Source organism: Crinia signifera, chromosome 2 (genome assembly GCF_055691185.1).
Source record: "Crinia signifera chromosome 2, ASM5569118v1, whole genome shotgun sequence".
In the NCBI taxonomy this organism is placed as follows: domain Eukaryota; kingdom Metazoa; phylum Chordata; class Amphibia; order Anura; family Myobatrachidae; genus Crinia; species Crinia signifera.
This window is the reverse complement of record NC_139218.1, coordinates 362,786,399-362,804,475: the sequence shown is the minus strand read 5'-3', so window position 1 is coordinate 362,804,475 and position 18,077 is coordinate 362,786,399. Positions and strand designations below refer to the sequence as shown.

The following is an 18,077-nucleotide window of genomic DNA, read 5'->3' as shown; positions in this document are numbered from 1 at the left end:
TTTAACAGTTGTTTAAAAAATTTCAAAATGAAACCGTAAATGTCATATGTTTTGTTCAAAATGAATGTAGCAGGGGTCTGGAAAAGAAGGGCTGTGTGTCAGTATTAGAGCATTACTGAGGCTTAACAAATAGCAGCCCAAATGCAGTATTTTCAGAGGTAGATGGGGTTCCAGAGAGGGGTAGGGATGGCATCGGAGGGTTATCTGTTGATGATGGGAAATCATATACAAGGAAATCATTGATGGTTACAACCACCAATGGTCAGCCCTGCTTTAGTAGTTAACAAGCTGTGGGCCAATAAGTGCTTGGGGTACTACATGGGCGGGGGGGAGAGAGATAGGCTCCATGTCCCACCTTGGAAAATAATAAAAAATTTGATGGCAGGGAACCATCTGGTTCTCACCAATCGATGGTAAAAGTAGTTGTCATTGGTCATCCATGGTCGATGGCAAGCCTTAGAGAGGGATGGAATGAATATCCCCTTAAACGTGGCACCTAGAACCTGTGATTCGTGGGTGAATGAAGAGGGGCGGATCCAAATGCCATGAGGGGTGGAACTTAATTGCTGGGAGGGCCACTGAATAGGGATGTAAATTATTCGTAACGTCTTTCAACTGATCAAAATAAAAAAGGGCAGTGTTGGTCGCAAAAAAATGTTTTTGAAAAAATGGAATATGTATTAGGAATGTGTTTTGACTTTTTGATCTTGATTGACAAACAGCCAATCGGAGCTCCTCACAAATCCCTCATGAAATCTCATATATTTGTGGCCTGATCCCCAACAAACTAGGTGGAGCATATTTATGGCCATGGATGATTGCCACATTGCAGGTAGTTAGGGTAGGCATTATTCGGGTCCCAAACTCTACACCCCCTTGGTCCAAGCAGATTATTTAATGTAGTCTAAGCCCACATCTGTTGAGGCCTGGGTGAGGGGGATAGTTAGATCCCCAGGCTCAGCTTTATGTTGCACCAGAGGATTTATTTCATTTTGCCACCTCCGCAGCGCCACATGGCCAAATGATTAATTGATAAGAAAGGAGTTTCAGCACAGGTGATGGCAAGCATAGAGAGAATTCCAGGAAATTTGGGGCCCCTACCTAATCAGGGTAATAGTATCTGCCCAGTAGTTAGATTTTTCATAATAATACTAACAGAGGCCTTTAGACTCATATTTCTGAATAAAAGTTGCACGTGTCTCAGTGCTGAACATAATCACTTGACAAATTATGGTTTCAATAGCATCTCATATCTGTATAACTTACAGTTGTATCATGGATTGTTACCATAGTAGCACCCTGACATTCACTGTTATCAATGATTATGATTTAAAAACTATAAGGCCTGAATTTGATCTGTGCTTTCTAATTGTGCAAGTACCCTATACGCTGAACAACCACGACAGGTCGGCCGGGCCCCAGTAAAATTAAGAGGGCGTGGTCACCAGGCAGGGGCGGGGCAGATGTCTCCCCAGCTCAACTCATGGCACTGAGCAGTCTGTAATCTCCCTCCCCACTGCCTGGCTCCACTGCTCGGGTCTCCTGGAGTGCTCTCCCCCCTCTCGATGCCACTGGGTGTGTCTCCCATATGCATGCATATTACATAGCTTCCCAATATTTACCCCTACTACCCACTCACAGCACTAACATGTGCAGAGGCCTCTCCTTCTAGAGTAGCAGATGTCCACACTTTCTCTGGGATGTATGACATACCCTCCAACATGACCCATTCCATTAGATACAAAATGCTCTGTTCCTGGACTTCCCTGCCAGTTGCAGTTGCAGAGGTGGGGTTGCAGCACAGTCCAATATTCAAAAAGGGGAGCCACACCTAATGCCACTCCAAACATCACTGTCTTGTACTCGCTGGCAGTTGATGTGAGCCCCCTCTTTGAATTTTGGGCTGTGCTGGAGTCCAACCTCTGTAACTGCCACTGGCAGGGAAGTCCAGGAACAAAGCATTTTGTACCCAATGGAATGGGTCATGTTGGAGGGTATAGTATGATGCAGATTGCATGATTGTAAGTCCTCCTTATGTGCAGCCACATTGTCTAATTTGAAGTCTTTGTGCACCCTCACCTCTGAGTAGCTCTCATTACCATCTACAGTCCATGTCGCACCCATGGAACAGTCATCCTACATGTGAATGCCCAGTTGCTCGCCATTCGGAGATGCAGCTGAGCTTGATTTTGTATACTCGATTACAGAGCATGGACAGTGCAAAGAATAGCAACACAGTTTGGCGTGTAACTCTTGCATCAGGACTACCGCCTTCATGTATAACTTCTCTTCCACTTCTAACCAATCACTGGGTAACACATAATGATTTTATTGATCATTATATAGAGCAGTGATTTTCAACCTTTTTACCTTGCAGCACACTAAATAAGCTTTTAACATTTCCAAGGCACACCACGAGATCCCCACAGGGCAAAACACATTGGCCCCCACAGGAAAAAAACAAAGCTATTGGCCTCCATATAAAAAAAACAATCACACTGTGTCCCCACATGGAACAAAAATAAAATAAATTGACCCTCTACATGAAAAGAGACCAGTATTAACAGTTGAGCAGGTGGTGGCTGTAAACTGGTTTGTGCATCTCTAGATCTGGGGGCACACTTAAGAACAGCTCAGGCACACTAGTGTGCCATGGCACAGTGGTTGAAAAACACTGATATACTTATTTAAATCACTTTTATCATTGACAGTTATTTGAACCTTTACATATTGGTTCAATACAAAGCACTTGGTTAAATGTATCTACACTGATATTTTAGATGATTTTGTTGGTTCAGGAATTCAGTGTTATGTATCCAGGACAGAAATGTCCCAAGCGTTTGAGCCACACTATGGAATGTACAGTATAAGTGATGACAAGACCCCCTCTAACATAGGTCTTGGAATTTAGGGGTCAGATTCCAGAATATGTGGGTGTTCTTTTTAGAAAAGTGACACACAAGATGATTTATCACATCCAGGTACAAAGTACTGAGAAATTGCTATAAAGCAGGTATTTCCATTGGCTGTGACTAAATATAGTATAATAGAGAGGGGTACCTATGATTAATAATGCAATAAGGCCCTAAATGTAATAGATTGTGAGAACTTGGAGGTTTGTGGCTTTGGACCTTATTCTGTTCCGTTCGCAGCCAGCATTTGTTTGCACGGGTACCGATGTTTGGGGTATGCGCATGCACAGCTGCATTTCTGCGCATGATGCGTGCGGCCACTGTGTACAGACTGTTCGCTGGGTGCATGCACCCAAGGCTGTGGCAGCGTATAGTCGTACCCATGTAAAGGCTGTGCGTTCCCATGGTAATCGGGCCGTGGGGTCGGTACCGGTGGGTGGGCAGCTGACATCAGCTGCCTGCCCACTTCCTCCCGAGGGTGCACACAAATCTGTGACCTGAGTGTCACTTAGATATGCGTGCATGTTCCACATCAGTTGATGGTCGCGATATGGATGTTTATGTTAAACATCCATTTTCAGGCCCTGCGTGCGTACACACGCTGTGAGGGGAAGCGGGCGTACCACCATTCGCAGGGCGGTACTGGGTGCATATTCGTATCCAAGCGATTCAACCAGAATAACCCCCTTTTGTGCGAGAATGACCATATTTTAAAAGCAGCTGGTGAGCTGCAGGCAGGGAGGGGGAGCTTTGAACCGAGCGGGGTGGGGGGGCTGTGCACAGAGACCCGGGCAGGGGACACAGAGAGGCAGTGGGCACACTGGGCAGCGAGGGTACCAGAGAGCCGAGGAGTGTAGGGGAAGCCTCCACTCAGCGGGTGCACATAGAAAAAACCCACATACAAATGAATGGGCGGCCAGTGATTGGCTGAGAACTCTCTGGGCAATCAGTGATTGGCTGAGAGCTCTTAAAAAAAAAAAAAAAAGTATATTCTTTTGTCCTTTATGCTTTTGTCCTGCACTCTCCATTTTACTAATGTAAACTCTGACAGCACCGAGTCACAATCTGCGACAAACAAATCCCTACATGCTTAATACATTCTATGTTACACTGCGCTAAAGCAGGATAGTGTTGTGCAATTATTTTGGGCAAACGTGAGGCATTGCACCAATCTTGATGACTTATGCTAACTTAATTGAAATACATACTTTTTTTTCTTAAATTGTACCTATAATTACTGAGAATATATCTACCGCAGCAGTATCATATGTAACAAATTGTAGCAGGGGAGATATTATTGTTCTGTAATAGAACGTGCTGTAACCAATTTTCTACATCATATATTCTCAGGTGCCTGTAACTAGATACTTTAGCTCGAATAGTTACACATATAAGCATAGTATATATATATATATATATATATATATATATATATATATATATATATATATATATACACATCCAATACTGCCGGCACTCCATGGAAATAAACAGCTTGGTTGTGGTGCCAGTAAATGCAATAGATACCTCCAATCCCTTTACAGGGAAAAACGGCACTCACAAGATGATTAGAAGATCATCATAATATTTTTATAGTGGTAGAAGAACGTTTCGGGGTATAGGCTGTAGGTTTGGAGCTGAGGACGGGGCTCATACCCCGAAACGTTCTCCTACCACTATAAAAATATTATGCTGATCTGCCAATCGTCTTGTGAGTGCCGTTTTTCCCTGTAAAGGGATTGGAGGTATATATATATATATATATATATATAAAGAAGCGATGGTGTGGCACTCGTGGCCAATGTTCAATAATCAGGAAAGGACGCCAATTAGTAACAACGTTTCAATTTTATGTAAATTTTCATCAGGTTATAACATACAATAGATTACACAGTACCTTTATAGAGACAGACACCGGGGAAAGTGAAGCTGAGTCGCTCGTGCAAGACAGGGGAGCCGCCAGAATGACGCCAAATGATGACATCATACTGATTGACAGGCTAAGTGTGAGAATGGTAGCTATGGAAACGAAAAGCAACAAGTTACGGGTGCGTGGAGCGTATCAAACGCCGGAGTTGGGCCAATCTGTATATCAAACTACCGCTAATCAGCTTCACTTATGTTGCCGGTATATAATGGCATAAGAGGCATAAGGATCAATAAATACAAAGCTTTATACATGGAAGGCAGTAGATAATAAACATCATAGGAAACAAAAATTCAAGAAGCACAATATATAGCATTTACAGAAATTTAAACGTATGAAGCACCAACTATAGTTGTATACAAAACAGGATTGCTATATGAAAACATCATTGCAAAATGTATAAATGCTGAGGATAATATGTTGCAACAAAATTTAGACAGTAGTAGCATAAAAAGAAGGAACTTGAGCGCATAGTCGACATGCATAAAAGAGACGACATCAACCATTTTAACAATTTTGCTCAATGATGTCCTGAAAAAAAGGAGAAAGACCAGAAAAAATTATAATTAAAGAACCTTAGCATGAATTAAACAATTTATCTAAAGACAGAGAATGAAAATTGTTCGTTAAGGCCTTTCGGAGCCATTGTATCGAGGCGGTGAATCCACCGTGCCTCGCAGCGTAGCAATTGCAAACTACGATTGCCTCCTCGTATATTGGGGGGGATACAGTCTATCATCCTATATTTTAGGCTAGATAGAGAGTGTTTTTTCTCGGCAAAATGCCGGGCTACCGGGTGATCACTAGATCCTGATGCCAAAGCTTGGCGGATCGTGCACCGATGCATTGCCATTCTTTCTTTAAATTTTCTCTAATTTATATATATAAATCAACTATAATTGTCACAACTACTACTACTAGCTAGTAGTAGGAATAGAAAAGCAGGGCCCATAGAAAGAGCACACTACTGCACACAATTATCATTCCTCCTCTTTTTTCTCACATCCATACATCATCAACCATCACTCTTAGTAGCAGTATTGAGCATATCCCACCTAGATTGATACACGTGGTGAGCTACACATACCCACAGCCCTACCCGATGGGATGGGCCCAATCTCGTCCGATTTTGGCAGCAAAACCATCAAAGGCCTGACTAGTACCTGAGAGTTGAAATCCCCAGGGAATATCTGGTACTGTGGGTAATCACACTGCTCTTAATAACCACGTAAAAACTATCTTTTCTGAAGGGTTTACACTCCTGCTCTACTACCACTCACCTTACAAGGGAAAAGTATATAACCTATTTAGGTCAGTATCTACCTTATATACTAGGGTTCCAATATACTTACAAAATTTCACTAATGTTTTTGAACAACAGGATCTCACCAGTCGAAACACAGCCCAACACAGCCCTCAGAAATGTGTGGATCATAGGATAGGATGGATCCATGATATTATCTGCCACACAAAATAAGGCTGTTACAAAACTCATCATTTGGATGAAAGCACATCTGTGATTGTAACCGAGACAATATCTTAAAATTGATTTATTAAAAAAGTAAAAACTTTTTTTTTTTACAAAAACAAAGAGTCCACTTTCTCCTCACAAAAATGTCTGTATAGTTCTTTGACTCTTGGGTGCACCGGCAACTCAAGAATATAAAAGCTATATATATCGCTTACTTATTTATGTTTTTTTAAACAATATATTTTCACTATTTAGAAAAATACTGTGCGGCAACAATAACTCTCTGTATACAATCCGGTTACTTCTCCGGAGTTATATTCTTCAGTCTTTAGCTCCGGTCCAGTCATCTTATAATTCTCTGCATCAGTATTGCTCAGTCTTCTGTTCCGGTTAAATTCTCCGGAATTATTCTTCACTTCGATCCAGTCTTTAGCGGATATCTATTCTTGGGTGGTCTGTGCAAGATCAGTGAGAGAGCACAGGCAGGGGGCCGCTAAAGTCCACACCTCCTTGTGGTTGTTCTTGGTGAAGACCACCCGATGTGTAAAACTCCTTGCCCTGGGTCATGCCAACCTCTTTCACTAGTTAATGGCATCCCTACCATTGATGCACAAGCACAACATCCTTCAAATCCTTCAAAAGCCTTCAAATCTACAGCTTCCAAATTCTAATTCTGTCAGAATTCAAGGCTTTCAGCCGGGTCCACAAAAAGCCACTAACGTAGTCGTGTGCCAAGCATCTTGTTGCTGCCTAGTGGACACCCAATAATGGGGCAGATGTATTAAGCCTTAACAAGAGATAAATGCAAGGGTGATAAAGAGAGATAAACGTCCAGCCAATCAGCTCCTTACTGCCATGTTACAGGCTGTGTTTGAAAAAAGTCAGTTAGCAGGCGATTGGCTGGAAGTTTATCTCTCTTTATCACATTTGCATTTATATCTTGTTAAGGCTTAATAACTCTGCCCTAATGACCGCTCAGCATTTACGGAGAAGACTGAGATGCATGGGGCTCCCTATCACACATAGGGGCAGATGTATTAAGCCTTAACAAGAGATAAATGCAAGGGTGATAAGGAGAGATAAACGTCCAGCCAATCACCTGCTAACTGACTTTTTTCAAACACAGCCTGTAACATGGCAGTTAGCAGGTGATTGGCTGGACGTTTATCTCTCTTTATCACCCTTGTATTTATCTCTTGTTAAGGCTTAATACATCTGCCCCATAATTACATAAAGAAGCGTATGCAGTCCGAGACACATGTCCAATTCGCCAATGCAGCCGCACTGAACTTGTGCGAGACTCTAGCCCTACGTCTATAAAGCTGCAACGATGTGTCAGCGTGTGGCAAAATCGTCATCCATTTTTAAAAATAGTTAACTCTCATGAGAACGACTCTCAGCTTCCTAAAACTGCTTTGTCTTGTCTTGCTATAAAAAGAACCGGTAATTATTTGTGGTATTTTCCAAAGCACCCAACTCATCATATTCATATATTATTTTGTAAAAATGTTCTCCCAGGCGTTATGTAATCAAACTGCAGCCAAGGAGAAAAACTGCTGATGAAGACCGAACTCGGGCCCCCCCACGTTTGCTGAACAGTGTGAGGTTTTTATTAATGCGGTGTCACAGCAGAGGGGATATTGTGTATAAGCCATATTTGATAAGCACGGTAATTGTATTTACCAGAAGAGCCCAAATCCTTTTATTCTTTATGAGCTTTGCTGATGCATTGTCACAAGAACCGCTGCCACGTCTGATGAATTTCAAATCGCTTCCCATTTTTTTTTACATTACCCTAAAGCCTCACGGTAGTTTGCTGTCAGAATTCCTATTGAAGGCTGCCGCTATTTGGCATTCAGTTGAACACTTTAGCAAGATTTTAACATACTTATTCCTGTTTAGCGAGAGCGCATTTATAAGCCCATATTTCAATGACACTTTTAGAGGGATTAGGTTGATGCGGCCAAGGCTATTTGGAAGTGTTAAAAACAAAACGAAACTCGTAAAGCTCCGTAGTTCCGAAACTGAACAGTTTTTTACAGATCTACATTTAAATTGCTTATTATATAGTAGTGTTCTCAGGTACAGATCCGAGGTCAGCTCTACAGCATCGGTATAGGTAGGTGGTGCGGGGACACGGAGACACGATTGTATCATGGCATCCCTGCCCCCGCTATGCAATGTCGAGAATGAGCCATTTTGAAGCAAGGTGTGGTGCAAGTCATTTTAAAGCAAGGGGTGGCTGCCCAGCGCCAAGGAGGGGGAGACGGTGGCAATCCCAGAAATTTTCTGGGAATGCCAGTGTTAGCTTTGAAGCATAGCCTGTAAAAATTCCGGGATTACCACTGAAGGGGTTAAAGCAAACCCAATGTCAGACTGGGGCATAAAGGAGCCACCAGGGAATTAAGTGATAGAGGTCGCAGAGTTATGGCTCACAAATGGCCATAGGGTGTCAATCACTAGCCATCTAGGCTAGCCATTGCATGGACAGCTCGCGTATGCGCACACGGTCATTCAAAAATCACTCGGAGTGAGCCATCTGGACTGAATCAGGCCCTGTGTACCTGACATTGAGAGTTTTTGTTTTTTTACTGTCTTTGAGATCAGTTTCCATAAATCACTTCTGTTTTTGGAACATATTTTGAAAACCTGAATCCAACTTTATTAAGGTCGGACATTTGTCATTTTATAGTACCGTAGTAATATTTTTTAATGGACTCTTATTTCATTAGGGACTAAGGTTTGCCTTGTAAGCCTACACATCCCGATCCTAAACGACATGCCAGAGAATACTTTTGATATATTTTTAGATTGTTTTGACCACTGGAAATACAAGTGGTCGACACTAACTGATTGATTAATCGGCATTCACCAGTACAGTCATGGCAGGATGATAGGTGGTTGTCCCAGCGTCTGTATGCCTTTCTCTCATTAATATTTCCATCACTGCTTGCTTATGGCAGAGATGTATAAGGTGTTTGTACTGGCGCTGCACACTCCAGGCCGTCAGCGACTACAGTTCCTAATGTCATTTGCAGATGATTTTCTCTATCAGGGATCAAGGTGCTAAGGTGCTGATTCATAGATTTATGCAAATGCCTTCCCGCTGCGATTTAGTACCCTGTGCAAAAAATATGCAAATGTCCTGGTCGCCAGAATTTGTACAAAGACGCAAACGTCAGACGCAGATCACTGCAACAAGTAAGATACAGAAGCCATGTTTACCACGTATGGGATTTCATACTAGGCAAAAACGCCCCATACCCTCTGAAAACGTTCTGCCGGTGTCCTCTGACACTTGCAAGGAAAATCAATGCTTTATTAATAATTTAAAGCAATTTATATATTTTTTCAAATATATACAGGGTTCATAGAAAAAGTAATGAGACCTATTTATTTCTAGAGCGACTGTACGTTGCAGCGTGCATACTCCAGGCAGTTTCAATGGAGGGGGAGTCAGCTACAACACGTACCTAGCGTCAGTCGCCTACGAGCTTCCATGCGGTTCGTATCGTGGTTTTATTGGACCCTTGACCCTAGGTTCAATGTCAATGTTCTATTGAACAGCGCTACGCCATTAAATTCTATGTGGGACTCGGAAAATAAGCTTTAGAGACGAAGGCCATGATCCAGTAAGTGTTCGGGAGTGAAAGCCTATCAAAAGCTGCTGTTTCATGACAATGCACCAAACCACGCCAGCTTCATAGTCAACGACTACCTGGCCCGAAACGGCATCACAACGCTTCCCCAGCCCCCCTACAGTCCCGCTCTGGCCCCAGCTGACTTTTTTCCTGTTCCCCTGAGTGAAGACAGCCTTCAAAAGACACCACCATGGGACCGTTAAAGGACTTCCAGGGTGCCTTCACTCGTTAGCAGAAGTGTGTCGACACACAAGGGTTTTATTTTGAAGAATTTCAAGTGTTTGTAATGATATCTTCAATAAATATTTTTTCTCGAATTTGGTCTCATTACGTTTTATACAAACCCTGTATACAGTATATATATATATATATATATATATATATATATTTTTTTTTTTTTTTTTCCATAGAAAGAAGTCAGTTAATATTATTATTTTTATTTGTATGATTCTAGAATTGTTCCATTATTCCAGTGGTAGCAAGAGATAAAAAATAGGGCCATTGAGAGCTGAACAGGGTCTGGGTAATGGGGCGCGCCCAAATCCGGGAGGTGTGGCCATGCCACTTCCCCGATCCCAAATGAGAAAAATAGTATGGGCGGCATAACACGCTGCAAACATGGGGCAATGCCCATATCAGCAGCCGACATGGACCTCCACCAGGCCACCCCAACAAACCCAGGCCTGAGTAATCAATACCCTGGGATATCCTGCTCTTAGCGCTACCAGCCAGTGTGACGGGGGAGTTGAGAATCACCCAGGTGCCCTGGTAACTTTTTCATGATAAAGAACTGAAAAGATGATATTCTATCGATTTTCCGATCATTAAGGCTCATAGCAAATAGACCCCGAAGAGCCAAAACTAATGAGGAGTGCATCACAAAACCAGAATGTAGGCATCCATCCAATAGCAATTAGAACGTTTATCTACATATCACGTCGGGAATTTCTCCAGGGACTGTAGTTAATGAACAGTCCTGATATCCCCACTGTACATAGTACATGTTCTGTGGCAGCTGCTCTTTCTATGAATAGACTTTTGAGTAAGTGTTGTCTAGCTTGTCATGGACACAAACAGCTGTTTATAAACAGCCTGGTTATTTCTTGCTCGCTGAAACATTACTGTTGATTGTGACCTGCGGGTAATTATTAATTGTGTAGATTAAAAAAGGACAAATGCAGAATATACAAATGTACTGTATCAGTGGCGTAACAAAAAATTTAGCTCCCCCCTGCCAAAAAAAAAATGTTGGCGCCCCCCCCTCCCCCCCCCCCTTCTTTAGTTAAACATGACAATGGTGCAGACTGGTTATCTGGGCCACTGTGCGCCACCATGTGTAGTGCTGCAGTTCCCCAGGAGTGACGAGCGCCCATGTGGCGTAACAGGGAGGATATCCCATCCACTAACATACTGTAGCCTTCCGCCACCAGCCTCTTCTTCCAAGGGATCCTAGTGGAAGTGTGTGCGGGTAATGACACTGGCCGCCCCCAGGTGCAGAGGAGGTGTGGAGACTGGGGAGGGGGGGTGGGCTGTCACCTACGGTATGCAGCTACAATACACAGCCACCACCGCCCACTACTACTGAGTGACACCAAACTGTGTATTCATATAGGACAGCAGGTATTTTTCAGTGCGCCCTGAGACCACTGGCTCCTCCAAGCCACAGCTGGGGCTGCCACACCATAGTTACGCCACTGTACTGTATGTTATTTTCTAATGTTCCAAGCAGTGTTGTGCACTGTGCAGGGGGGGGCACTCCGGCGCTCACACACCCGGGGGGGGGGGACTCCGCTCCACAGGAGTGGGGTTTCGGCCGCCATGTCACTCCAGGGGGGGAGATGTGTCAGCGGCTCCACCTGAATTTGTCTCCTCCCGAAAGGCTTCACGGGGTGGGGGTGGGGGTGGGGGGGAGTTGGAGGGGGAGTTGCTCATCTCCTTCCGCCCTCCCACCGCTGTCACTTCAGGGGGGGAAGCAGCGGCGGCCGAGTGGCTCCACAGGGGGGGGGGGGTTCCCCACCTCCGTCCATCCTGCTCCCTCCTGCCGCCCTCCAGTGGCTGGCGCCCCAGGCAGATGCCTAAAACTGCCTAGTGGTGGTGCTGGCCCTGGGTGTGCATATTCTAAATTAATTATTTTATTGTTGCCAATACTGAGTGAACACAATTTAAAAGAAAAATATTGGTATGTATGTTGATAGTATTGCCATTTGACAAATGCCATATGTAAATTAAAAAATACGCCACGCAAAACTGAGCAACCTTTGGTATATAAGCAAACATTTAGGGCGGTATTCAGTGCGGCCAAAGAGGGGGTTTGTACAGCGAGGATGGCTTTTCCTCACCAAAAACATGTCATCCTTGCTGTCAAACCCCTTTGCTGTCCCCATGCTGTATTCAATGTAAGGGACAAATCCCTTACAAACTGCGAAGATCCCCTTAAACAGCGAGTCTGCAGCATTTTGTGGCCGTTTTGCTAACCGTTTTTTACACCTCGCCTCAGGGAACAGGTGAGGTGGAAACAGTGAGTGAAGGGGAGGGAGTAGAATACTTCATGGTGAGCTTCAGCACTTCACCAGGAAGTGGCCCAATCATGGCCACTTTCTGGTGAAGCCACACCCATATGCCCTGCCCCTTTTAAGATCTGTTGATTGGAATAGTTGGGGCGTATGGATAAATCCATCTGCTGTGTGTTGCTATAAAACAATTTTTGTCCTTAATTATCAGTGTGGACATTGCCGATTGTGCTAGGACGCATATATCTAAGTTCCGATTGTGTCTTTAAGTGTGACAATGCTCCATTCAAAGGAACTTACAAGCTGTCACCAGCCATAGAAGTCCCCTCTCAAGCTGCTTTGTTGTGAATTCAAATGACCAGATGCGCCAAAAGTGAGGTCATGGTTAGTGCCAGATACTCCAGTGCCTGTTCCTGGGGTCCTTGGCAAACATTACTGTCTTCTTTAAAAAAGTAAAATTAGTGAAGGTACTACAACACAAAGGACTGATTGAGTGAAAAGTTTGAAAATAGGACAGGGGTGAGAAAAGCCTCAGTGGCGAAGGGGCCTAAGGACCAAACTTTTGTGCTGACATCCAAAAGGGAGCAACAGCATATTAAGGAACATTGTGAAAGCCTTCATCACAATCACTTTATTATACCCCTTTCACATCGCACCTGATTACCGGGTTCATGCCGGTTTCTTGCTGGTTCGACCCAGTAATTGGTGCTATCTGAAAGGGGTTACTGGGTCCAGCAAATCGGTAGCAATACGGCATTACGAACCATTAATAAAAGAAGGGTTCTTACCGGTTCGTTGCTGGGTTGCTTTTGCAGTGTGAATGGGTTAAACGGGTTGAGCAACCTATTTCCCGTTCACACTAATGGAGGAGGCAGTGCTTGAAGCAGCGCCAACTCTAAGCGCTGCCTCCTCCCACGCCTCCGATGACGCTCTGCCCCACCCCCACATGTTGTCAGCTAACCGGCAATATTGTATAACAGTGCAAAATGCAGGGTCACACCGGGATTGAACCGTTTCAAAGTCCCGGTGCGATCCTGCATTTTGCAATATGAAAGCGTTGTTAGTGGAGTACCAATAGTTTCTGATAGTTTCCTATACTTAGAAAAGAGACACATTGGTAATTTTGTGTTGTACTTTTGTAAAAGTGGATTTTGGGGACCGATTCGACTAATATTAATAACGATAATATAGACAAACTTGTAATGCAACAAAAGTAAACTATTAGAGTAGGCAAAAGTGATATCATTGTTATTAGAAAGCCTATTATAGAAAATCACTATAAAAAGTAAAATGATTGCAGTAGGAAACATAACCCACCGCACCATAGTATTGTATTCACTTATGTGCTACATATTAAATACATTGGGCCTGATTCCTTCGCAGCCTAGTGAACAGGTAGTAGTAGTAGTAGTAGTAGTTTGTTTATTTACAAGGTGCCACAGAGTGTCCGCAGCGCCGTGCATAGCAAACAAAAAAAAAATTACAAGGTAACGTACAGGGTGTGTTGATAAAATACAGCATAAATAGGGGTATAGCTGGTACAACTAAAATCAGCATCAGTTCTGAAGTAGGTGTCGAAATGGTTGAGGAAACTGAAGATGAAGTAGAGGAAGGGAAGAACAGGGCAGGAGCACAGGTGAGGTAAAGAGGTAGGGTGAGTACGTGAGGAAGGAGGGCCCTACTCATAAGAGTTAACAGACTAAAAGGAGGTGGGTGGACGAACGAAAAACAATAGGATAAGTAGGAACGGATGGGAACAGATGGAGGGGTAGGGTAGGCAGGATAGGAGGAGCGAAAGAGGTTAGGAGGAGGAGGGATAAGCTAGTCGGAAGAAGTGGGTTTTGAGGGAGCGCCTGAAGGTCAGCCCCGCCCACCACCCCCGCCAAAAGCTAGCCACACACACACTCCACCCATGCCGCCCTTATGCCCTTGCATGCATCTGAATGGTAATGAAAGTCAGTCTGAACTGATCACCGACGCTAACATCATGTGACATCAGCTGCCCACACCGAGCAGTCACCTACCCGCCTGCGTTATCAGGAGAATGCCCAGCATTTTCATGGGGAGGCCCGTAAAACGATTGGCGTTCCTCAGCTGCCAACCCCTGCCCCCCACTTCCCTTGGCGGGTGTGATACCCACAGAAGGTGTGAGCCCCCACCATGGAAAATGGGGCCGAAGTCGGACTGGTCTGAATCAGCCCCATTGTTTGACAATAATTGCCTAGAATCAAATAAACTTGGCTGACGTTAAATGTACATTGTACGGGAGACGTTGCACACGGGGCACTGTAGTAGATAAATAAGCTGCGCTCTCAGTATTCTTGGATCAAGGACAGAAACGCTGCGTGATTTACCTACGTCAGTAACACATCTATCAAAGACTTTATTTCTAAAATCTTAAATATACCCATTACATTCAGTGTTTGTGTGCGGCACGGTGTCCATCATCTACTTCCATACATACAGTAAGGCTCAGTTTATGGAATGGAAATAATGATCTTAAAACTTTGATCTGTGATATTGTATTAGATACATTATTTATGCCTCGATTTAATGAGATGCCTTTAATCAGCTTCTACTCCCATAAAAAGCTTTTTTTCCCCTTTGCTGTAATTAACTGACTCGGTAAAATGCCATTCATTTGTTGTAAAAGGGTTTACTTAAACCTACAACTACAGAAATGTGGGGGCAGCCGAAGTGTGTACAGTACAGTACCAAGACACATGTGAATACCATTTCCCTGGGGACACAAGCTGACAGGCTGCGTTGTAAATTATATTGGCTGTGTCTACATAGTGTACAGTGTATGCCCGCTCTGATCTCAATCTCTTGTTATTTTTATGTTGCATATGATTTGAAAATGTCTATTTTAAATTTTGTTAAAAAAGTGGGTTCCAAAGTGTTATAAATGTTTATGATGTTGTGGTAGAAGGATTAGACAATGCTGCTTCCTATTCCCTGACGGGGGGTAGGGAGGGGTATCCAATAGAAGCCTATGGGCTTCTTATTGTGACCCTTGCCGCCCCCGCACCAATACGCGCCACCCTCTCCCCTCTCACCTGTGTCCGTGCAGCCTCCTTCTGCACTGCCCGGACCAGTGACCTCCTCCTCCCCAGCCTCGTACTTCAGAGTGCAGTGAGGAGGAGCCAGCAAAGTCCGTGGCCCTGCAGCAGCCGGGGTCCCACTCGCACAGCACTGGCGGCATCACAAAGGGCAGCTCTTAACACAGGAGCTGCCCTTTGCGATAATAATCGCATATGTTAGTGCATATGCAATTATTATCTATGCGGTAGCCGGCGATGTGCGGCATTAAAGGGCTGTGGATGTTAGTGCATCCAGCCCCCAAACTGTATTTAGAATCAGAATCTCCTGTTTTTGTACGGTATAAAATAGCCAATAATAGCTCCCGGCGACTGTCGCCCCATACACATGGGGATATGGTCGCTTAGCGACCAGATCACCGACAATTCTTGCTGAAACCGCCCCATGTGTACAGGGCTTTAGAGTCTGAGCAGTAGAGAGAAAAAAGGGGTGCAGTGTGTATGCCCCCCTGGACTGCTCGTCATGCATGGGCGAGCAGTATTTACTACATTGGTTGCCCCATGGGCCACTTGTCCTCTGGCTCATGGATTCGGTATGAAATCCCGACTGTCAAAATCCCGACAGGGTCAAAATACCGAATGGGTCAAAATACCGACAAGGACAAAATCCAGACAAGGTCAAAATCACGATATTTAAAATCCCGACAAGGACAAAATCCCAACATTTGAAATCCCCACAAGGTCAAAATACCTACTTACAGAATGTACAGGTGAAACTGTCAACATGACTTTGGGTCGACAGGTCGCTAGGTCGACATGGGTTTTTTCACAGTTTTTTTACCCGAATGTTGACACGGTTGACATGGACACAGTTGGAAGTGAAGCGCTTCGCTCGCATTGCTTTATGCACGGTGCCTCGCTGCACCCGGCACACTATCTTATTCTCCCACCACGCCCTAGTGGATGGTAGGGCATGAAATACCGCCTGTCGGCACATGTCGGGTCAAAAAACAGTAAAAAAAAAAACATGTCAACCTCGCGACCTGTCGACCCAAAGTCATGTTGACTGTTTCACCTGTACATTCTATACAGTATGTCGGTATTTTGACCTTGTGGGGATTTCAAATATCGGGATTTTGTCCTTGACTGTATTTTGACCCATTCGGGATTTTGACCCTGTCGGGATTTTGACCGTCGGGATTTTGACTGCATCCCCTGGCTCACTTCTCATCCCTTATCACTGCTTTATACATCTACCACTTAATCCTATTAAAAGGCTAGATGAGGATGTCTCTCTCTCTCTCCACCTCCCAATTGTCTCTATTTTCGGGGGACAGGCCCATTTTTATTTAATACCACTCAGGTAGGCAATTGTGCCTCCAATATACACATGCCTTAGGTGGTTGAATGCCAAGACTGGACACCCAAGAGTAGTATATCTATTGATCCATCCATATATATTATATACTAGTAAGCCCGCTCGAAGCGAATGATTCCAAAGTTAGTAGATGTAGTTTCACTTTCTGCCATCAGATGGCAGTATTTCTGAGTCACATGGACACTAGACATATATATAGATGAATTATATACAGGGCTATTTTTCAGTAGGCTCCAGCAGGAACTGAGGCCCTTATTCTAGTTCACTCTTTCTGACAAAATATTTCTTAGATGGACAAAACCATGTGCACTGCAGGTGAGGCAGGTGTAAAACCCCACCCAAATCTAATTATCTCTGCACAAGTAATGGGCCCCACACACAGCACAATTTTCAGGCATTTTCTGAGCGATTTTAACAAATCACTCTGAAAATGCATGTAAATCGCTGTGTGTATAGCCCACACAGCGATTTGCATGCGCGCCCCCGCCGTTCTGAATCTGCCCAAGATTCAGAACGGACCTGGCTGTCAATCTAGAGCAGTCGCTCAGAAGCTCCTGCTCATATGTGGCCTCGGATGTGAGCAGGGCCTTCTGAGCGACGCTGAACGCCGCCCTGATGTCCCCTGCTCACCGCCCCCTTGACACGCCGGACGCCGCCTCCCCCTGCTCGTCGCACGAAGCCGCTGCAAAGACCCGCCGCCCCCTGCTCCCTCCCCCCTGCTCGCCGCACGGAGAGTGGAGACGGAGCGGGGGAAAAAGCCGGTGCTCCTGCAAATGTCTTCCACGCGCGGGTGCGTGTTAGATAAAGTCTTGCAGGGGCCATGCTGCAATACGCTGTGATTGAGACCTTCCCATGCTGTCACTCCTGAGTTCTCTGGCAGCTCCTGTGTGGTAGAAACAAGGCTTGGAACACAGATTTAACCCTGCGGAAACCCATTTCTCTCTAGCAGCACAGAGGTTCTGGAAAGCGATCAGCGTTTTCTGCGCAAACCTGTTGAGCAATACCCTGCCTGCATACCTGTCTCGTACACTAGGGTAACATGTCTGGATCACGGGTGACAATTCCTCTGCTAGTGCAGCAAAAAGCGTCCATGAAAAGTGTTTTTATTCCATGTGAGACAAGATGGGAAGCGTCTGTATTATAATGACTTTCCCTACCTGTTCTAATGTTAACAAATTCATTGAGGATGGGGGAGGG

At 44.5% G+C, this 18,077-nt stretch overlaps 1 protein-coding gene across 2 annotated transcripts in view; it reads left to right on the top strand.

The window, feature by feature from the left end:
• Positions 1-18,077, top strand: part of SGCG (sarcoglycan gamma) — a 242,880-nt gene that overhangs the window by 68,469 nt on the left and 156,334 nt on the right. The window lies entirely within an intron of this gene.